Raw genomic sequence first — 23,335 nt, 5'->3', positions numbered from 1 at the left:
TCCTGTGGCCTCTTCCCCTTCAACACGGTTACTGACCGAAGAGCCGGTTAATTAACCCGACTCATGTCACTGAACCGGGAGACTCGAGTGCCATACGTCAATGAACCGACTCACTCCTGTTTTTTTTCCTTTTACTTCATTCGTGCCGTTGTGTGTAGCTGGTATTCTTCTGCTACTGTGTGTAGTAATTTATCTCATTAGCGCCTCTATTGGAGTGGTGAAGAATCAATCAGGAAATGAGCTACCTAGACCGCGCACCAGGCTACTGAACGAGACCGAATGTAACCGTGCAACCAGCCGGCCCGCTCATGTCTAATGTAATCAAGCAGTGTCTTGGTTCTCGGCAAGTTTGAGTTATTAACCAAGCCTTGTTTCTGGTGCATCTTAGAGGATTGTGTTCATGGCAATTCACACATTATCGATGGGAAAGTACAGTACATCACATACAAATACACGTCATGTTATTTTGGTAGTTATATTAAGTTAAATGTTAGAGAAGTGAATGTTGCTACATGGTAGGTAGGCTGTCACGAGGAGAGCGCGCACCAGGCTACTGAACAAGACCGTAAGGACCGTAACCGAGGCTACTGCATGAGTCTATATTCAAACGGGTGTCTAGGTTCTCGGCAAGTTTGAGTTATCAACCGATCCCAGAAGCCTTTATTTCTCGTGCATCTTAGATGATTGTGTACATACAAATTCATAGACTGCATTATCGATGGATATCACATACAAATGCACATCATATTATCTTAGTAGTTATGTTAAGTTAAATGTTTGTTACGTGATAGATAGGCTGTCACCGGGAGACCGTGCACCAGGTTACTGAAAGAGACCGTAACCGTGCCTAATGCATGATTCTATGTAATCACGGGTGCAACCCGGTCTCACTCGAAAGCGTACAAATAACACGGGTTTACAACCATGCAATGTGTATGCCAAAGTAAAATTCTTCGTGCATACGCGGAGCGCTCCAATTGAAGTAAGGGAGACCGGTGCGTTTTATATGCACGCAGCTCGCGTCGCCACGTTGTGTGTTATCGCGAGAACAGTGTCACACACAAAAAGATAAATATGGTTGGGTTTAGAAAAATAATGCAGGGAAAGGCTTTAGTAACACAAGAAAGTCACAAAAACACGCTAATAAACGGTTGGGTTTAGGGAAGAAACATTGGGGAAGGTATGGGATTAGTTTTATGACTTTAATTCCAAGCAAACTTCTCAAGTATCAAACAAAAAACACTAACTCAAGCAAAAAAACTGTCACCTCAAAGGTAAAACTTAAAACTTGCAAACAAAACATTTGTGTAGTTGTAAACTATTGGTCTTTTATTTGTTTGATTTGTCTCAATGATCAGTCTTTTGCTCTCTCCATCACGTTTGCAGTCATGCTCCCAGCTTTCTCGTTTGCGCTCCCTGAGTTTTTTCTTGCGATTCTGACACAAATATCTCGCGTGGGCGGGTCTTACAGGGGTGCGTCTCCATTGGCTAATGAGAGTTAAGGGGAAAGTTTGAGTGACAGCTCAGCCTCAGTGCAGGTAAACTAACGTTAGAGACTCAGCGTCTGGTCTGAAGGACACACAAGCCACTCCACAGGGGATTCCTACAAGATTAATATAGTGTAAGTATTATTAATATATATATTATCTGTGATCTACGTTGCAAGCATGGTTACTAGACATTTGTTGTTTTGTTGTATTAAGTTACTAGCTAGCTAGCTAGTAAAGCTTTTTTAATCTTTTTTAATCTTCATTTCAGCTCAACAAAGGTCAGTTTAAAAGATTTTCGTCAGATTTTGAGAGACTCTAGTCACCTCATCCCGCTCTTCATTTCCGGGTGAGTCCCGACTGCCCTGCCGCCGACCGAACATGTCAGGTTGGCCAAAATGAACGCCGACAGCCCCACAGACGGACGACGGCACGGGACACACCGAACAGATTTGAGTCACTGACCTCGCCAGACTCTCCCACGGCCGATAATCGGCCCGGTGTGTCAGCGCCCTTAGGCCTAAAGTCTTTCAGTTGTTGCTTGACAGATCTCTACTTTACTCTGGTGTAACATTTTCAACATCTGAGTTAATGTGTTCTCTCTTGTGTGTTGGTACCTGGTTTTAACCATGCAATTTGCTACTCTTAGCTGTTTCCTGGCACTCCTTCCATTTCTGTATCCTTTCTTTTTCTGGCATTATGCTGGCATGATTAAAATGAATTAATTACTTAATTAAATACTTTTTATTTGACAAGCAAGCTAACCTTCAGCCTCACAAAGCCAAGCAACAGAATACCGCCTGAATACATCGTTGATCCAATAGATTATGTGCATGCACTCAAACACACACACACACACACACACACACACACACACACACACAAACTAATGATGACAAGGACTTAGTTTTACATTTGAGGGAGGGCTGTCTGTATCATGTAAAGATCTATCAGCATACAATAAACTAATATGGATAGTTATTAGATGAGATGCCTACAATTGAAATGATGATGGGTGGTGATGGCACAGTGGATATGACACATACCTTTGATGGGAGATCTGGTTTAATTCCACACTTTTTTAATGTAACGGTCAATTTTGCTTCCATGTATTTTTGTTCTTATCGAATGAAAACTTCCAAAATACACATTTAGATGGTATTTGTTTTAGGCCTACTACCCTCCGTCTTTTAAAATTTTAAAGGGCACTTTTCTTCGAGGAAAAAAGACAGTTGCTCAAGCTCCCTTTGATGTGTGCACATGCCTAAATGCCACACAGTTCAAATTCTTAGTTTTAAAATTTTTATATATAAATATGTATTTTATTAAATGTTTATTGTATTGCACGCAGGTATACATGCTTTTCAAAATTTGGGGCTTCCATGGAACTTTAGCCTATATATAATACAGTACATATAGTATTGTCTTCATGCTTATTGCTGTCAGATGAAATGCATTCATAGAATTCAAGTGCAAAAACACACTTCTGCGACCTATTTTGCGAGGTCGCTCTAAGGAAGATTAATTCTTGGAACTGTTGGAATGTTGTTCCTTGAAACTGCTTGCCAGCTGCAAAACAGAAGGCAAAGAGAAAATGTTGACGATAGTAACACCACCGTAATAGGCCTTTCAGAACTTCGATATGCATTCTAATTATATGATCACTAGTGGCAGTCCAACTCGTAAGTCCCATTAACAGACTTTTCTAAATAGCTAATGCAATTTTGAAGATTTCACTTATTTCGTATTTGTCTGTGTCAATTTGTTTGTTTTTTAGAAATCCCAACACAAGTGGAGTCTTTTTTTTGTGTGTCTCACAGTTAACTGAATAGAGTGTGTGTGTACAGCATATGTTACACAGTGGAGAAGCAAAGAGGGATTTGAATACAAGGCTTCAAAATCCCTTCAACAATTGTCTCCTACCATCGCTACCATATGCATCTACTACCCTGAAGGCTTGTGACATCTCTGTGTGAATTTGTGTGTGTGTGTGTGTGTGTGTGTATGTGTGTGAGAAAGAGAGAGAGAGAGAGAGTGCTGTTTATGTGTGCTCGAAACAGTCTGCATGGTGTGCACGGTGGACTGCATGAATGTCAGTTTTTACACTTGGCAAAGCTCGGGTTGACACCAGCTTGTAGACATCTGCATCCACACGCTCCTTGACATGACCTTATTATCATGCTGGGTGATAGTGATCTTCACCAGCAGCTAAACATCTGCTAGACCTGATGGTAGGAGCTACACACACACACACACACACACACACACACACACACACACACACACACACACACACAAAAAGGCACAGGCAAAGAAAGAGCACTCTAACAATTACACATTAACTTTACATTTACACTCATCTATACAGGATATTCCTTAAATTTGTTCATTTGGCGCTCGTGGTTTAAGAAAAAGGCTCAACTGATTGGCAATTCGGTGTACTTTATTGAACAGAGATCGCCATCTAGTGGGCTCAGAAAATAAGGAAAATGCTTTACGAAGCTTTATTTGGCCATCACTACTATCTTCACGTTCACATTTTACAAATATTAGTTTTGTTTTATGTTGTTGAGGTTGGATGGTGATAACTTGTGGCTTGAGTCCCTCATCAGGATCGGGAAATCAACTTACCGTCTCCTGCCGGTTCTGCTAGCCTTGGCTAGCTAGCCAGCTGTCTGGTCAAAATGTTCGAACGTAAACATCAGAGTAAACGCAGGGGAAAAGGTGAGGATGGCTATCAGCTACAACCTATGTCTACGAGCCAACTGTGGGTAGACAAGACCATCTCTGCGTCCATCTCATCTCTACATCAGAGTGGAGGAATTGAACACCAACTGCGACTTCTCTGCTGGGAATCCTGCCATCCACTGTGCAGGTGTCGGACGGTGAGCTGGGTTTCCAGCGGGATGTGGGGAGCTGTGGTATCCTTTAAAAGAGACTTGGCTGAATCCTGGAGTGCCGGTGCCATTTAACCGAGTAACTCATTCTGTGTGCCGATCTGACGGCCAAATTCTGCTTTATGATGTCATGAATCAGGCACAATTTGAAGGAGTTGATGGGATAACATTGCACTGGAATTGTACCTCATACGATTTCTTGTCACAAATAAAATTGATTGATTGACTGATCTTTACCCTATGCAGAAATGGTACAGCACAAAAATTCAAAAAAGGAAACAGTAACTAAGCTACTAACAAGGAACACTGGAAAATTGTACTTATCTTCAAAGGCAACTTTTACCTTTACTGATTGTGCTGATTATACGGTATAGAGATCAGTGACATTTCGGAGTAATGGATCAATAGAAACTAATTATTCTTGCCACAAGGAAAAGAGTACTGTGTTATTGGCTTCTCTCTCATTTTCTCTTTTAATCGTTCTCTCTGCATCAAAATTAATCGTCCCTCTTAGATTAGGAGTGAATATCAGCGAACAGAGGGAAGTAGGAACAAGGGAACAAACACAACTTCAACTTTCAACTTTGTTTTGTCCCTGGAGGGCAATTGGTTTTAGAGCAAGGCATACAATACATGAAAAACAACATAGACATACAATACAGAAGAAGATGGGGGGTGACCTAATTACCAGTGGGCTAGAAGACCAATAATAGTCACTAGTGACCAACTTTCACACCGACTTTGACATCTCTCAGTGTACAAAGCACAGCATTAATAACCTCTGAAAAACCTGCAGAATGACGAAATAACTACAAATACGCATAATACAGTGCAAAATGACCAGGCATGTTGAATACATGATCAACATCTCTTCTATCATAGTGTATATCCAGGACGTTCCACTTCCAGGATTGTTCAGGTGTCCGGATGTCCGTTACCTTCCACTATTTTTGTGTTGGCATTTTAAACTCCGGTCGATTTATGAGGTCTATGGTTAACTGCTCCTCACATCTCTGCAGGGTAAATCCAGACAGCTAGCTAGACTATCTGTCCAATCTGAGTTTTCTGTTGCACGGCTAAAAAAACTTTTGAACGTACACATGTTCCACCAAAACAAGTTCCTTCCTGAGGCTATGTTGCTACGTGCCGCCCAAGACGATTGTGAATGGTTTAAAGGTCCCATAGCATGAAAATTTCACTTCATGAGTTTTTTTTAACATTAATATGCATTCCCCCCGCCTGCCTATGGTCCCCCAGTGGTTTGAAATGGCGATAGGTGTAAACCGAGCCATGGCTATCCTGCTCTGCCTTTGAGAAAATGAAAGCTCAGATGGGCCGATCTGGAAGGTTACCTCCCCTTTCTCTGCTTTGCCCGCCCAGAGAATTTGGCCCACCTATGAGAGAGAGACATGGCTTTCAAACAAGCAAAGTGGCAGTTGGTCAAGGCCACACCCCCACCCTCCACCTTGCGCCCCCCCCCCCTCTCCTCCTCAATAGCTACAGACACAGAAATGGCACATACTAAGGAAAGCTCATTGTGGGACTGGCTCTAGTGGCTGTAATTCTGCACAAAGGCTGAATCTCAGGAAAGAGACTTCAGGACCACTAAGGCCTATATAAAAGCATCCAAAGAGCACCATGTCGTGGGCACTTTTTTCTCCCATCCTAGAATGCTTAATTGACTCGCCAGACCCATCTTGACGTGAAGGAAGGTCTGGCAATGTGAAACTACTTCCATTATAACACAATTTGTCCACATCAGCGGCATAGACATCATCTTGATCAGCAACACCACCCTCATCATCATCATCAGCAACACCAACCACATCATATTGCTCACTAAACTACACACTTTGCCAAGTGAGTTCGGAGTTACTACCTCCTCCCCTGGCCTGAGTTCACAAGTGAAATGGCTGCGGGGCTGAAGGTTTGCTTGTACCTGTTATTCTTAACAGCAGGGAATCTGAACCTAGAGCCAGAAAGCAAAATCTGAAATTCAGAGTAAAGAGGGTGGGTGCTGTCGGAAGGGATGGCTTCACCCTTCCTTCCTACTTGTCTGTTGAACAAATCAGAAAGCATACTCTGCTGTACCCCCAAGCTCTTGCTGCTCAATTTCACTATTCAGATTTTTGGCCATGATGCTAAGGTTCCCGTACCAACAGATCAAAGAAAAAGTTAAAACAGACTCGATATAACATCTGTAAAATAGGGTCATGAGGGACTTGTCAAAATGATACTGAGATAACTTGACTAGACTGAACAAACGTTGCTGACCCTCCTTACACAGCATCTCAGTGTTAGAATTAAAATTTAACTTGTCATCAATGAAAATCCCCAGGTACTTTTAGAGTTTACCACCTATCCCTTGATTATAGTATTATATAGGGGTTGATGTAATTGATTGAGTGATTGATCGAGCGGCTGTATGGGCGGGACTTCAATACCACGGTTCCACCGTCCCATCATTTTACCATTATATTGTCACTTTACCCCTTACTTTTACTTACTGTTTACTACATTCATGTTTACATTCAGTATATTCAGTTTACACTCTGTTGTGACTTGCGTGATCTTTTTCTTTTTTTATACATATTTAATAAGCATTGTTGCAGAGCCTGAGACTTAAGATTTCCATTGCCAATGACTGCTTCTCTGTGAGTGTTGTGCATATGATAAATAATGAATGTGAACTTAAAAAAAAATACTTGTTGTCAACATTGTCAATCCATTTTCATTCACATAATTTTAGCATTTATTTCTTATATGATGGTGACATATATAAAGCATTCAGCCTTTTTGGTTTATGATGTTACATATTATTAAACCTAATAAAATAGAGTAGTGCTAAGTCTGAATGTGTTTTTAACAAAGTGGATGTGCTGCTGGAAATGTATTGGATAAAAAATCAACAGTTTGTCTGCTTCCTCAAAAGTAAATGCAGGTTCACAGAATGAAAGAAAAAGTATATTCATGTTAAGAACCCCGGAGCATTTATCCTTTTTGCCCCTACGTATTTATACAATTGCTTGCAAATGAGAGGCTTTGTTGGAGCAAAAGGTTGTTTTAAATATATTGAAGCACAGGCAGTGTTGGAAGTGCAAATCCAGTGAAAGAAAGAGAACATTTCTTTCCCATTACCATTTCTAACCTGCATGCCACTCTGCATTTATTTAAGTGAATTCAGTGAGAAAACAAACAACATATTATACTTGGACCTAATGTGTTTACACCAAATGGAAGTGGTTCTAATAAATTACAGCTCAGAAATTGTGCTTTAAAACTATAGAAAAAATAGCTTTTAACCCAAGCTATTCAATTGCGATGGAAAAAAAGAATGATTTAATTTGATGCACAATGCTACCCTTTTAAATCAGATTAAGCGTCTTCTGCCAAGACTAATTTGTTAAAGTACAGAGGAACAACGCTACAAATACATTATACTGGCTTTCATTAGCCAGTGCTAGTATTTTAAGTGATTTAAAGGAACATGAAGATCAGTTTCAGTTTATTCATCATGAGTACTCAGCCTGTGTTTTGGAGGAGCTTTGTCAAATCTGAGAAAATAACCCTGATGGGCATTGTATCAGGCAGTGGAAGTCTCCCACACGATTTTGTTGAGTTGCATTAGGGTTAGTGAAAGTAAGGATATCTTAGCCCAGTGGTTCCCAAACTTGGGGGGCATGCCCCCTAGGCAGGGCCTGGAGTTATTGCATGGGGACACTAAATATAAATAAATAATGCATGGTTCTGCTGCACAGCTAGCAAAGTATGAACAAGTTTGTGAAAGGACTGCCAGGTTAGCGTAGAGCAAATGACGACGCTACGCCAAACACCAAATTACCAATTGAAAGGCAAGAAAATACGTAATAATGTGCAATGCGAGTAAATTGTTTTACTAGTTCACTAAATTATATTAGTATTTTACTATTTACTCTAGTTTTAATCCTTCTACTATCTTCACATTCTCTGCTCTTGGTTCTTAGTTTAATGTCTGTGTTTTTATGTTTGTACCATAGAGTGGCACTTTTAATTTTGTTGTATATACTTAGAATGAAAATAAAGTCAATTCTTCTGACAATGCGATGTAAGGAGCCGACTGCCAATCTCCCAGTGGAATCACAGTGTGTCTCGTTGACTTCGCGAAAAAAAGAGTAGATGTCAGTTGTTTCTTAAAATACATTTTTCCATATATATAGCACCACATCAGGGAAAGTCAATGTCCATCTGTTTATTAATAACATGATGATTTTTTGTTATCAAGAAGAGTCTTACTTAAAATTTTAAATTAATTAAGACCACAGCAGTCAAATAAAAGTTGAACATTCAAGTACAAATATATCAATATTTACCCTTTAGTTATGTATCGATATCATTCAAATATGCATTCCCAAATCCCAAACTGACATTTTTTATATTATTTGTATCAATTTGATTGGTCCGAACTGCTCTGGTTCGAGCGCAGTTGATCCACAACGGATCAAGTCCAGACCGAACTTACCGACCTCAAATGCTGTTGGCGGGGCTAAGTTCGGCTGCCATCCAGGCTAATGCTACAGTAGGTAATTCACTGGCTATGGATGAGTACCTCATACCTTTTACCAGGTTTAGGTGGTTGAAAGTGATGGCCAAATTAAGCTTCATTAAGCCATTTTCTTTATTTTCTGAGCAAATTCACTCAGTAGTGTTTCACTAGCTGTTGTCCATCAGTGATTGCCCTAGAGGAGCTCTCAGTTCAGCACCTCTCCCTTCGTCTTTGTTAGTTTTACGCTGTCCGGCGTAAAAACTCTTGACACCATACCTCACACTCATCCATGCACACACATTCACCACTGACTAAACTGACTACCGCCGTCACTGAATCATCATTTCTTGTGTTGTAGTCATATTCTTAGTCTTGCATTTCCTTCACAGCCTTTGCTTCCCGTCTTTTGTCATGGCTTTTGCGTGGGGTCATGACAAAGCACTTACGGTTGATTTGAGCCGTTATTTTTTTTGTGAATATTTTGTGTGTTCTCCATTATTTAGACTCGCTGGCCTCGTGCAGTAGGCAGCGCCGTCAGTCTCATAATCTGAAGGTCGTGAGTTCAAGCCTGACACGGGGCAGGAGTTTTAAAATCAACTGCGAATACGTGTTCTTAAAAAGTAGACTTCCACAAGATTTGCATAACAAAAAAGCATTGATGATGCTTAAAAATAAAGCAGGTGCTCCAAACCTCTGGAAACAAGCATATGAGTGGGCATTGTGATAAATCGTGTTGTTTGTCGTTGTTTCCAAGATCAACGGTGATTTGCGAAGTTGAATAGTTATCGCTTAACCTGTAATATATGAGAAAAGCTCGTTGGCACTGTAGGCAGACGTTTTAGAAAATGAAGTTACTTTATGCTTTCAACTATGACATCTGGCACGCAATCACCACGCAAATTTTCAAGCCTTCGTTGTCACACCCAGCTAGCATGAAGTCGTCACACTCAGATCCTAGTCAGAATGTGAGTCCGATACTGCTCCATTGGGCTGTGATTACAGGGCGTGTTTCAACCGAACCAGGAAAGAAAATGCCTCTGCCCTAAACTGGATAGACCTACAACCAATCAGAGCAACAGAGACAGACATGACAGAAGCTGCGAAGTCAAAGGCAGGCTTCGGCAGCGCAAAGGCAGAAGCGGCAGTTTCAGTGTCGGCGGACGGATGTGGCAATGTCTATACACGCGCGATCGCGGTTCTCTGTTCCTCTTTCAAAATGAATGCGCTGTCCATATCTTTTACAACAGACGCGATGGCGGAATGTACACATCTCAATTCTCCAGCGGCAGCCATCTTTGTTGTAAACAAATTCAACCTAAAGCGCTTTTGGTGACGTGGTTGATTACGTTACTGTTGATCATCTGTCCATCGTCGTTACAAGCCCGCCCTGACAATTTGATTGGTCCGAACTGCTCTGGTTCGAGCGCAGTTGATCCACTAACGGATCAAGTCCAGACCGAACTTCCCGACCTCAAATGCTGTTGGCGGGGCTAAGTTCGGCTGGCATCCAGGCTAATGCTACAGTAGGTAATTCACTGGCTATGGATGAGTAACTCTACACCTTTTACCAGGTTTAGGTGGTTGAAAGTGATGGCCAAATTAAGCTTCATTAAGCCATTTTCTTTATTTTCTGAGCAAATTCACTCAGTAGTGTTTCACTAGCTGTTGTCCATCAGTGATTGCCCTAGAGGAGCTCTCAGTCCAGCACCTCTCCGGTCTTTTGTTAGTTTTACGCTGTCCAGCGTAAATCTCTGACACCATACCTCACACTCATCCATGCAAACACATTCACCACTGACTAAACTGACTACCCCGGCCACTGAATCATCATTTCTTGTGTTGTAGTCATATTCTTAGTCTTGCATTTCCTTCACAGCCTTTGCTTCCGTCTTTTGTCATGGCTTTTGTGGGGTCATGACAAAGCACCTACAGTTGATTTGAGCCTTTGTGTGAGTATTTGGGTTTGCAGATACATTGCTTTTATTGAGTTTAAAGACCGCTTGTTAGTCTTTCCGTAATTCTCTCAATAATTGCTAGACTTTCCGGCTCGCGTTGGCGCAGTAGGCAGCGTGCAGTCTCATAATCTGAAGGTCGTGAGTTCAAGCCTCACACGGGCAGGAGTTTTAAAATCAACTGCGAATACGTGTTCTTAAAAAGTAGACTTCCACAAGATTTGCATAACAAAAAGCATTGATGATGCTTAAAAATAAAGCAGGTGCTCCAAACCTCTGGAACAAGCATATGAGTGGGCATTGTGATAAATCGTTGTTGTCTGTCGTTGTTTCCGAGATCAACGGTGATTTGCGAGTTGAATAGTTATCGCTAACCTGTAATATATGAGAAAAGCTCGCTGGCACTGTAGGCAGACGTTTTAGAAAAATGAAGTTACTTTATGCTTTCAACTATGACATCTGCGACGAATCACCACGTGCAAATTTTCAAGCCTCGTTGGCACACCCAGCTAGCATGAAGTCGTCACACTCAGATCCTAGTCAGAATGTGAGTCCGATACTGCTCCATTGGGCTGTGATTACAGGGCGTGTTTCAACCGAACCAGGAAAGAAAATGCCTCTGCCCTAAACTGGATAGACCTACAACCAATCAGAGCAACAGAGACAGACATGACAGAAGCTGCGAGTCAAAGGCAGGCTTCGACAGAGCAAAGGCAGAAGCGGCAGTTTCAGTGTCGTGCGGACGGATGTGGCAATGTCTATACACACGTGATCGCGGTTCTCTGTTCCTCTTTCAAAATGAATGCGCTGTCCATATCTTTTACAACAGACGCGATGGCGGAATGTACACATCTCAATTCTCCAGCGGCAGCCATCTTTGTTGTAAACAAATTCAACCTAAGCGCTCTTTGGTGACGTGGTTGATTACGTTACTGTTGATCATCTGTCCATCGTCGTATAAAGCCCGCCCTGACAATTTGATTGGTCCGAACTGCTCTGGTTCGAGCGCAGTTGATCCATAACGGATCAAGTCCAGACCGAACTTACCGACCTCAAATGCTGTTGTCGGGCTAAGTTCGCGGCTGGCATCCAGGCTAATGCTACAGTAGGTAATTCACTGGCTATGGATGAGTACCCTCATACCTTTTACCAGGTTTAGGTGGTTGAAAGTGATGGCCAAATTAAGCTTCATTAAGCCATTTTCTTTATTTTCTGAGCAAATTCACTCAGTAGTGTTTCACTAGCTGTTGTCCATCAGTGATTGCCCTAGAGAAGCTCTCAGTCCAGCACCTCTCCCGCTCGTTTTTGTTAGTTTTACGCTGTCCAGCGTAAATCTCTGACACACATACCTCACACTCATCCATGCACACACATTCACCACTGACTAAACTGACTACCGCCACACTGAATCATCATTTCTTGTGTTGTAGTCATATTCTTAGTCTTGCATTTCCTTCACAGCCTTTGCTTCCCGCTTTTGTCATGGCTTTTGCGGGGTCATGACAAAGCACCTACGGTTGATTTGAGCCTTTGTGTGAGTATTTGGGTTTGCAGATACATTGCTTTTATTGAGTTTAAAGACCGCTTTGTTAGTCTTTCCGTAATTCTCTCAATAATTGCTAGACTTTCCGTTCGTTGGCGTAGGTGCAGTAGCGCCGCCGTCTCATAATCTGAAGGTCGTGAGTTCAAGCCTCACACGGGGCAGGAGTTATAAAATCAACTGCGAATACGTGTTCTTAAAAAGTAGACTTCCACAAGATTTGCATAACAAAAAAGCATTGATGATGCTTAAAAATAAAGCAGGTGCTCCAAACCTCTGGAACAAGCATATGAGTGGGCATTGTGATAAATCGTGTTGTTCGTCGTTTTGGTGATCAACGGTGATTTGCGAAGTTGAATAGTTATCGCTAACCTGTAATATATGAGAAAAGCTCCGTTGGCACTGTAGGCGGACGTTTTAGAAAATGAAGTTACTTTATGCTTTCAACTATGACATTCGCGACGAATCACACACGCCGCAAATTTTCAAGCCTCGTGGCACACCCAGCTAGCATGAAGTCGTCACACTCGATCCTAGTCAGAATGTGAGTCCGATACTGCTCCATTGGGCTGTGATTACAGGGCGTGTTTCAACCGAACCAGGAAAGAAAATGCCTCTGCCCTAAACTGGATAGACCTACAACCAATCAGAGCAACAGAGACAGACATGACAGAAGCTGCGAGTCAAAGGCAGGCTTCGACAGAGCAAAGGCAGAAGCGGCAGTTTCAGTGTCGTGGCGGATGGATGTGGCAATGTCTATACACACGCGATCCGCGGTTCTCTGTTCCTCTTTCAAAATGAATGCGCTGTCCATATCTTTTACAACAGACGCGATGGCGGAATGTACACATCTCAATTCTCCAGCGGCAGCCATCTTTGTTGAAAACAAATTCAACCTAAGCGCTCTTTGGTGACGTGGTTGATTACGGATATGTTGATCATCTGTCCATCGTCGTATAAAGCCCGCCCTGACAATTTGATTGGTCCGAACTGCTCTGGTTCGAGCGCAGTTGATCCACTAACGGATCAAGTCCAGACCGAACTTACCGACCTCAAATGCTGTTGGCGGGCTAAGTTCGGCTGGCATCCAGGCTAATGCTACAGTAGGTAATTCACTGGCTATGGATGAGTACCCCATACCTTTTACCAGGTTTAGGGGCAAGTCCAGACCGAACTTACCGACCTCAAATGCTGTTGGCGGGGCTAAGTTCGGCTGGCATCCAGGCTAATGCTACAGTAGGTAATTCACTGGCTATGGATGAGTACCCCATACCTTTTACCAGGTTTAGGTGGTTGAAAGTGATGGCCAAATTAAGCTTCATTAAGCCATTTTCTTTACTTTATTTCTGAGCAAATTCACTCAGTAGTGTTTCACTAGCTGTTGTCCATCAGTGATTGCCCTAGAGGAGCTCTCAGTCCAGCACCTCTCCGCTCGTCTTTGTTAGTTTTACGCTGTCCAGCGTAAATATCTGACACCATACCTCACACTCATCCATGCACACACATTCACCACTGACTAAACCCTAATAACGCACGCCGAATCATCATTTTTTGTGTTGTAGCCATATTCTTAGTCTGTCTTCCTTCACAGCCTTTGCTTCCCGTCTTTTGTCATGGCTTTTGCGTGGGGTCATGACAAAGCACCTACGGATTGATTTGGAGCCCTTGTGTGAGTATTTGGGTTTGCAGATACATTGCTTTTATTGAGTTTAAAGACCGCTTGTTAGTCTTTCCGTAATTCTCTCAATAATTGCTGGACTTTCCGGTAGCGTCGTTAGGCGGTCGGGTCTCCATAATCTGAAGGTCGTGAGTTCAAGCCTCACACGGGGCAGGAGTTTAAAATCAACTGCGAATACGGTGTTCTTTAAAAGTAGACTTCCACAAGATTTGCATAACAACAAAAGCATTGATGATGCTTAAAATAAAGCAGGTGCTCCAAACCTCTGGAACAAGCATATGAGTGGGCATTGTGATAATCTTGTGTTTCTGTCGTTGTTTCGGGATCAACGGTGGTTTGCGAAGTTGAATAGTTATCGCTAACCGTGTTATATGTGAGAAAAGCTCGTCTGGCACTGGCAGACGTTTTAGAAAATGCAGGTGCTTTGGCGCACAAGCTTCGCTGACATCAATCACATCAGTCAGTCCACCTAGATCCGAGTCAGAATGTGAGTCCGATACTGCTCCATTGGGCTGTGATTATACAGCGGTTTTAACCGAACCAGGAAAGAAAAGCCTCTGCCCCTAAACTGGATAGACCTACAACCAATCAGAGCAACAGACAGACACGACAGAAACAGGCGAGTCAAAGGCAGGCGTCCGACAGAGCAAAGGCAGAAGCGGCAGTTTCAGTGTCGTCGCGGACGGATGTGGCAATGTCTATACACACGTCGCGGTTCTCTGTTCCTCTTTCAAAATGAATGCGCTGTCCATATCTTTTACAACAGACGACGATGGCGGGGATAATACACATCTCAATTCTCCAGCGGCAGCCATCTTTGTTGTAAACAAATTCAACCTAAAGCGTCTTTGGTGCGTGGTTGATTACGTTACTATTGATCATCTGTCCATCGTCATAAAGCCCGCCCTCAGCCAAACAATTTGATTGGTCCGAACTGCTCTGGTTCGAGCGCAGTTGATCCACAACGGATCAAGTCCAGACCGAACTTACCGAACTCCGTAAGGCTGGGTTGGCGGCACGTCGGGCTAATGCTACAGTAGGTATTCACTGGCTTGTGTACACCTTTAAGTTGACACCCTCCTGGGGGGGCTTTGGAGTGTTTCACTGCTTGTGGTATACTTTACCTTTAGTGTTGAAGTGATGGCCAAATTCAAAGCTATAGCCATTTTCTATATTTCTAGCATCACTCTGTAAAGTGTTCACTAGTGTTTGCTGTTGTCCATCAGTGATTGCCCTAGAGAAGCTCTCAGTCCAGCACCTCTCCCGCCGTCTTTGTTTGTTTTACGCTGTCCAGCAATATCTCTGACACCATACCTCACACTCATCCATGCATTCACACATTCACCATGACTACGACACGTCCACTGAATCAATCACTTCTTGTGTTTGTAGTCATATTCTTAGTCTTGCATTTCCTTCACGGCCGTCGTTTGTCATGGCTTTTGCGTTAAGGTGTGACGAAGCACCTACAGTTGATTTGAGCCTTTGTGAGTATTGTGTGTATTTGGGTTTGCAGATACATTGCTTTTATTGAGTTTAAAGACCGCTTGTTAGTCTTTCCGTAATTCTCTCAATAATTGCTTCGACTTTCCGTTCGCCTGGGCAGGCGGCGTCGTTGTCTCATAATCTGAAGGTCGTGAGTTCAAGCCTCACACGGGGCAGGAGTTTTAAAATCAACTGCGAATACGTGTTCTTAAAAAGTAGACTTCCACAAGATTTGCATAACAAAAAAGCATTGATGATGCTTAAAAATAAAGCAGGTGCTCCAAACCTCTGGAACAAGCATATGAGTGGGCTTCTGTGATAAATCCGTTGTCTGTCGTTGTTTCCGAGATCAACGGTGATTTCGCGAGTTGAATAATTATCGCATCAACTTCTGTAATATATTAGAAAGAGAACCCGTCGGCACTGTAGGCAGACGTTTTAGAAAATGAAGTTACTTTATGCTTTCAACTATGACATCTGCGCGCGAATCACCACGTGCAAATTTTCCGCCGCCGTTAGCTCACCCAGCTAGCATGAAGTCGTCACACTCAGATCCTAGTCAGAATGTGAGTCCGATACTGCTCCATTGGGCTGTGATTACAGGGCTGGTTTCAACCGAACCAGGAAAGAAAAATGCCTCTGCCCTAAACTGGATAGACCAACAACCAATCAGAGCAACAGAGACAGACATGACAGAAGCTGCGAGTCAAAGGCAGGCGTTCGAGCGCAGCAAAGGCAGAAGCGGCAGTTTCCGTGTCGTCGTGGACGGATGTGGCAATGTCTATACACACCGCGTGATCGCGGTTCTCTGTTCCTCTTTCTAAAATGAATGCGCTGTCCATATCTTTTACAACAGACGCGCGTGAAACGGAATGTACACATCTCAATTCTCCAGCGGCAGCCATCTTTGTTGTAAACAAATTCAACCTAAGCGCTCTTTGGTGACGTGGTTGATTACGTTACTGTTGATCATCTGTCCATCGTCGGTATACCGCCCGGCCATTTCATTTGATTGGTCCGAACTGCTCTGGTTCGAGCGCGATTGATCTCAACGGATCAAGTCCAACCGAACTTACCGACCTCAAATGCTGTTGGGGCCGGGGAAGGGTTCGCTGGCATCCGGCTAATGCTACAGTAGGTAATTCACTGGCTATGGATGAGTACCTCATACCTTTTACCAGGTTTAGGTGGTTGCGTGTGAAAGTTGATGGCCAAATTAAGCTTCCATTAAGCCATTTCTTTATTTTATTTCTGAGCAAATTCACTCAGTAGTGTTTCACTAGCTGTTGTCCATCAGTGATTGCCCTAGAGAGACTCTCAGTCCAGCACCTCTCCGCTCCGTCTTTGTTAGTTTTACGCTGTCAGCGTAAAATCTCTGACACCATACCTCACACTCATCCATGCACACACATTCACCACTGACTAAACTGACTACCGCCGTCACTGAATCATCATTTCTTGTGTTGTAGTCATATTCTTAGTCTTGCATTTCCTTCACAGCCTTTGCTTCCCTCTTTTGTCATGGCTTTTGCGTGGGGTCATGACAAAGCACCACAGTTGATTTGAGCCTTTGTGTGAGTATTTGGGTTTACGGATACATTGCTTTTATTGAGGTTTAAGGCCGCTTGTTAGTCTTTCCGTAATTCTCTCAATAATTGCTGACTTTCCTTACCTCTTAGCAGGCAGCGTCACTCATATAAATTTGTTAACTCCACGGATTTTAAAATCAACTGCTCTTAAAAGCTTCACAAGATTTGCATAACAAAACATTGATGATCTTAAAGAGGTGCTCCAAACTCTGAACATATGAGGTTGTGTAATCGTGGTGTGTTTGAATCACGTTTGTGTTTTATCTTACCTGTATATATGGAGCCCGTGGCTGTAAAATAAATGAATTACTTTATGCTCAACTATACTCGCAAATCCTTTTCAAGCCTCGTGCACACCACTACTGAAGTTCACCACCCAATGAATGTTCATACTGCTCCATGTCAATTACAGCGTGTTTCACAATCGTAGCCACACAATAGAAGCATCCTGCAGTCAAACAGCCGACAGAGGCAAACGGCGTTCATGGGGAGATGTGGCATTCTATACATTACGTTCCTCCTCTTTCAAAATAATCGCTCCATATCTTTTACAACACGTGGCGAATGTACACATCTCAATTCTCCAGCGGCACCATCTTTGTTGTAACCAATTCAACTAATCTTTGTGCGTGGTTGATACTTTACCTATTGATCCCTTTATGATCCCCAACACCATCAATGTGTTGTGCGTGGCTGGCATCAGGCTAATGCTACAGTAGGTAATTCACTGGCTATGGATGGGTACCTCATACCTTTTACCAGGTTTAGGTGGTTGAAAGTGATGGCAAATTAAGCCATTAAGCCATTTTCTTTATTTTTGACAAATTCACTCAGTAGTGTTTCACTAGCTGTTGTCCATCAGTGATTGCCCTAGGGGCTCTCTGGCATCACTCTCCCGCTCTCTTTGTTAGTTTTCGCTGTCCGTAAATCTCACACCATACCTCCACTCATCCATGCACCCATTCACCACTACTAAACCTACCCCGTCACTCGATCATCATTTCTTGTGTTGTAGTCATATTCTTAGTCTTGCATTTCCTTCACACCTTTGCTTCCCGTCTTTTGTCATGGCTTTGTCTTGCGCACCTACCAGTTGATTAGAGCCTTTGTGTAGTATTTGGGTTTTGCTACATTCTCTTTTGTAATTCTCTAATATTCTACTCCTTCAAGCTCGTCATAATCTAATGAGTCATCACGAGAGTTTTAAAATCAACCTGTTATGTTTTAAAAGTAACTTCACAAATTTGCATAACAAAAACATTGATGATGTAAAAATAAAGCAGTTCCAAACCTCTGGAACACATATGGCTTAATCTGTTGTTGTCTTGTTTCTTTTCGAGTTGAATAGTTATGCTACTGTAATATATGAACTCTCGTTTGTAGATTTTAAAATGAAGTTACTTTATGCTTTCAACTATGACATTGGACAATCCCCTGCAATTTTCCTCGTTGACCCACATGAAGTTCTCTCTATCAAATGTGTATGCTCCATTTGTGTTAACGTGTTTCAAACCAAAAAATGCCTCTCTAATAACCTAAACAACACAAACAAAGGATAAACAAAACATTTAGTTTGCGATGTGGATGTTATACGTAGTTTGTGTTTGTAGTCTTGCATTTCCTTCACAGCCTTTGCTTCCCGTCTTTTGTCATGGCTTTTGCGTGGGGTCATGACAAAGCACCTACGGTTGATTTGAGCCTTTGTGTGAGTATTTGGGTTTGCAGATACATTGCTTTTATTGAGTTTAAAGACCGCTTGTTAGTCTTTCCGTAATTCTCTCAATAATTGCTAGACTTTCCGTGGCCTCGTTGGCGCAGTAGGCAGCGCGTCAGTCTCATAATCTGAAGGTCGTGAGTTCAAGCCTCACACGGGGCAGGAGTTTTAAAATCAACCGAATGCGTGTTCTTAAAAGTAGACTTCCACAAGATTTGCATAACAAAAAAGCATTGATGATGCTTAAAAATAAAGCAGGTGCTCCAAACCTCTGGAACAAGCATATGAGTGGGCATTGTGATAAATCGTGTTGTGGGTTTCGAAGATCAAACGGTGATTTGCGAGGTTGAATAGTTATCGCTTAACCTGTAATATATGAGAAAAGCTCCGTTGGCACTGTAGGCAGACGTTTTAGAAAATGAAGTTACTTTATGCTTTCAACTATGACATCTGCGACGAATCACCACGCGTGCAAATTTTCAAGCCTCGTTGGCACACCCAGCTAGCATGAAGTCGTCACACTCAGATCCTAGTCAGAATGTGAGTCCGATACTGCTCCATTGGGCTGTGATTACAGGGCGTGTTTCAACCGAACCAGGAAAGAAAATGCCTCTGCCCTAAACTGGATAGACCTACAACCAATCAGAGCAACAGAGACAGACATGACAGAAGCTGCGAGTCAAAGGCAGGCTTCGACAGAGCAAAGGCAGAAGCGGCAGTTTCAGTGTCGTGCGGACGGATGTGGCAATGTCTATACACACGTGGTCGCGGTTCTCTGTTCCTCTTTCAAAATGAATGCGCTGTCCATATCTTTTACAACAGACGCGATGGCGGAATGTACACATCTCAATTCTCCAGCGGCAGCCATCTTTGTTGTAAACAAATTCAACCTAAGCTCTTTGGTGACGTGGTTGATTACGTTACTGTTGATCATCTGTCCATCGTAGCTATAAACCCGCCCCCTGACAATTTGATTGGTCCGAACTGCTCTGGTTCGAGCGCAGTTGATCACAACGGATCAAGTCCAGACCGAACTTACCGACCTCAAATGCTGTTGGCGGGGCTAAGTTCGCTGGCATCCAGGCTAATGCTACAGTAGGTAATTCACTGGCTATGGATGAGTACCTCATACCTTTTACCAGGTTTAGGTGGAAGTCCAGACCGAACTTACCGACCTCAAATGCTGTTGGGGGCTAAGTTCGGCTGGCATCCAGGCTAATGCTACAGTAGGTAATTCACTGGCTATGGATGAGTACCTCATACCTTTTACCAGGTTTAGGTGGTTGAAAGTGATGGCCAAATTAAGCTTCATTAAGCCATTTTCTTTATTTTCTGAGCAAATTCACTCAGTAGTGTTTCACTAGCTGTTGTCCATCAGTGATTGCCCTAGAGGAGCTCTCAGTCCAGCACCTCTCCCGCTCGTCTTTGTTAGTTTTACGCTGTCCAGCGTAAATCTCTGACACCATACCTCACACTCATCCATGCACACACATTCACCACTGACTAAACTGACTACCGCCGTCACTGAATCATCATTTCTTGTGTTGTAGTCATATTCTTAGTCTTGCATTTCCTTCACAGCCTTTGCTTCCCGTCTTTTGTCATGGCTTTTGCGTGGGGTCATGACAAAGCACCTACAGTTGATTTGAGCCTTTGTGTGAGTATTTGGGTTTGCAGATACATTGCTTTTATTGAGTTTAAAGACCGCTTGTTAGTCTTTCCGTAATTCTCTCAATAATTGCTAGACTTTCCGTGGCCTCGTTGGCGCAGTAGGCAGCGCGTCAGTCTCATAATCTGAAGGTCGTGAGTTCAAGCCTCACACGGGGCAGGAGTTTTAAAATCAACTGCGAATACGTGTTCTTAAAAAGTAGACTTCCACAAGATTTGCATAACAAAAAAAGCATTGATGATGCTTAAAAATAAAGCAGGTGCTCCAAACCTCTGGAACAAGCATATGAGTGGGCATTGTGATAAATCGTGTTGTCTGTCGTTGTTTCCGAGATCAACGGTGATTTGCGAAGTTGAATAGTTATCGCTTAACCTGTAATATATGAGAAAAGCTCCGTTGGCACTGTAGGCAGGGGTTTTAGAAAATGAAGTTACTTTATGCTTTCAACTATGACATCTGCGACGAATCACCCCCCACGTGCAAATTTTTCAAGCCTCGTTGGCACACCCAGCTAGCATGAAGTCGTCACACTCAGATCCTAGTCAGAATGTGAGTCCGATACTGCTCCATTGGGCTGTGATTACAGGGCGTGTTTCAACCGAACCAGGAAAGAAAATGCCTCTGCCCTAAACTGGATAGACCTACAACCAATCAGAGCAACAGAGACAGACATGACAGAAGCTGCGAGTCAAAGGCAGGCCTCGACAGAGCAAAGGCAGAAGCGGCAGTTTCAGTGTCGTGCGGACGGATGTGGCAATGTCTATACACCGCGTGATCCGGTTCTCTGTTCCTCTTTCAAAATGAATGCGCTGTCCATATCTTTTACAACAGACGCGATGGCGGAATGTACACATCTCAATTCTCCAGCGGCAGCCATCTTTGTTGTAAACAAATTCAACCTAAGCGCTCTTTGGTGACGTGGTTGATTACGTTACTGTTGATCATCTGTCCATCGTCGTATAAAGCCCGCCCTGACAATTTGATTGGTCCGAACTGCTCTGGTTCGAGCGCAGTTGATCCACAACGGATCAAGTCCAGACCGAACTTACCGACCTCAAATGCTGTTGGCGGGGCTAAGTTCGGCTGGCATCCTGTAATAATAATCGTTCGGTCAGGCTAATGCTACAGTAGGTAATTCACTGGCTATGGATGAGTACCTCATACCTTTTACCAGGTTTAGGTGGTTGAAAGTGATGGCCAAATTAAGCTTCATTAAGCCATTTTCTTTATTTTCTGAGCAAATTCACTCAGTAGTGTTTCACTAGCTGTTGTCCATCAGTGATTGCCCTAGAGGAGCTCTCAGTCCAGCACCTCTCCCGCTCGTCTTTGTTAGTTTTACGCTGTCCAGCGTAAATCTCTGACACCATACCTCACACTCATCCATGCACACACATTCACCACTGACTAAACTGACTACCGCCGTCACTGAATAATCATTTCTTGTGTTGTAGTCATATTCTTAGTCTTGCATTTCCTTCACAGCCTTTGCTTCCCGTCTTTTGTCATGGCTTTTGCGTGGGGTCATGACAAAGCACCTACAGTTGATTTGAGCCTTTGTGTGAGTATTTGGGTTTGCAGATACATTGCTTTTATTGAGTTTAAAGACCGCTTGTTAGTCTTTCCGTAATTCTCTCAATAATTGCTAGACTTTCCGTGGCCTCGTTGGCGCAGTAGGCAGCGCGTCAGTCTCATAATCTGAAGGTCGTGAGTTCAAGCCTCACACGGGGCAGGAGTTTTAAAATCAACTGCGAATACGTGTTCTTAAAAAGTAGACTTCCACAAGATTTGCATAACAAAAAAAGCATTGATGATGCTTAAAAATAAAGCAGGTGCTCCAAACCTCTGGAACAAGCATATGAGTGGGCATTGTGATAAATCGTGTTGTCTGTCGTTGTTTCCGAGATCAACGGTGATTTGCGAAGTTGAATAGTTATCGCTTAACCTGTAATATATGAGAAAAGCTCTCGTTGGCACTGTAGGCAGACGTTTTAGAAAATGAAGTTACTTTATGCTTTCAACTATGACATCTGCGACGAATCACCACGTGCAAATTTTCAAGCCTCGTTGGCACACCCAGCTAGCATGAAGTCGTCACACTCAGATCCTAGTCAGAATGTGAGTCCGATACTGCTCCATTGGGCTGTGATTACAGGGCGTGTTTCAACCGAACCAGGAAAGAAAATGCCTCTGCCCTAAACTGGATAGACCTACAACCAATCAGAGCAACAGAGACAGACATGACAGAAGCTGCGAGTCAAAGGCAGGCTTCGACAGAGCAAAGGCAGAAGCGGCAGTTTCAGTGTCGTGCGGACGGATGTGGCAATGTCTATACACACGTGATCGCGGTTCTCTGTTCCTCTTTCAAAATGAATGCGCTGTCCATATCTTTTACAACAGACGCGATGGCGGAATGTACACATCTCAATTCTCCAGCGGCAGCCATCTTTGTTGTAAACAAATTCAACCTAAGCGCTCTTTGGTGACGTGGTTGATTACGTTACTGTTGATCATCTGTCCATCGTCGTATAAAGCCCGCCCTGACAATTTGATTGGTCCGAACTGCTCTGGTTCGAGCGCAGTTGATCCACAACGGATCAAGTCCAGACCGAACTTACCGACCTCAAATGCTGTTGGCGGGGCTAAGTTCGGCTGGCATCCAGGCTAATGCTACAGTAGGTAATTACTGCTATGGATAGTACATACTTTACAGTTTGTAAAAATTAATCAAATGCTGTTGGCGGGGCTAAGTTCGGCTGGCATCCAGGCTAATGCTACAGTAGGTAATTCACTGGCTATGGATGA

At 43.1% G+C, this 23,335-nt stretch overlaps 3 non-coding genes across 3 annotated transcripts; all 3 read left to right on the top strand.

Moving 5' to 3' along the window:
* The first annotated feature begins 18,953 nt into the window (after nucleotides 1-18,953).
* trnam-cau lies at nucleotides 18,954-19,026 on the top strand. Its single transcript has one exon. It is a non-coding gene; the product is annotated as a tRNA-Met (tRNA).
* Nucleotides 19,027-20,619: 1,593 nt separating this feature from the next.
* On the top strand, nucleotides 20,620-20,692 carry trnam-cau. Its single transcript has one exon. It is a non-coding gene; the product is annotated as a tRNA-Met (tRNA).
* A 1,497-nt stretch (nucleotides 20,693-22,189) lies between these two features.
* Nucleotides 22,190-22,262, top strand: trnam-cau. The gene has a single exon. It is a non-coding gene; the product is annotated as a tRNA-Met (tRNA).
* Nucleotides 22,263-23,335: the final 1,073 nt, after the last annotated feature.

This window comes from Perca fluviatilis, chromosome 10 (assembly GCF_010015445.1).
Source record: "Perca fluviatilis chromosome 10, GENO_Pfluv_1.0, whole genome shotgun sequence".
Classification (NCBI taxonomy): domain Eukaryota; kingdom Metazoa; phylum Chordata; class Actinopteri; order Perciformes; family Percidae; genus Perca; species Perca fluviatilis.
The sequence above is the reverse complement of the archived record's forward strand: the minus strand, read 5'-3'. Positions and strand labels throughout refer to the sequence as shown.